The sequence below is a fragment of the Coregonus clupeaformis genome, chromosome 17 (genome assembly GCF_020615455.1).
Source record: "Coregonus clupeaformis isolate EN_2021a chromosome 17, ASM2061545v1, whole genome shotgun sequence".
Classification (NCBI taxonomy): Eukaryota; Metazoa; Chordata; class Actinopteri; order Salmoniformes; family Salmonidae; genus Coregonus; species Coregonus clupeaformis.
Genome location: NC_059208.1, coordinates 69,121,584 through 69,121,982, shown reverse-complemented (window position 1 = coordinate 69,121,982; position 399 = coordinate 69,121,584).

Genomic DNA, 399 nt, shown 5'->3' with positions numbered 1-399 from the left:
GCACAATATACTGTAAACGGCCTTATTCCTGGACTCACCTGAGACGCAACAATCTATCACTCATGTACCAAACAAACAGCTACTAGACGTATAAAAGAGTGAACGGGGCGTTATGAGCTAGGCCAACAGTTAATCATGACACGCTATAGGGATAATGCAACCACTTTGTATCTATCATAGATGGCCAGTCATTTGCGTGAACTGTGAAGCGTATTACGAAACTGAAGAAAACAATAACTCCTTTGTTTCTTCACGCTGAACACACAACACTACTGGAGAAGTTGTCTGAGTGTCTCCCAACAATGATATGTATTGATCCCAAAGTGAGAGTCAAACACACAGGCAGCTTGGGGAACAACAGTGCATGGCTTCATAGATAGGAAAGTAATTATTATTATA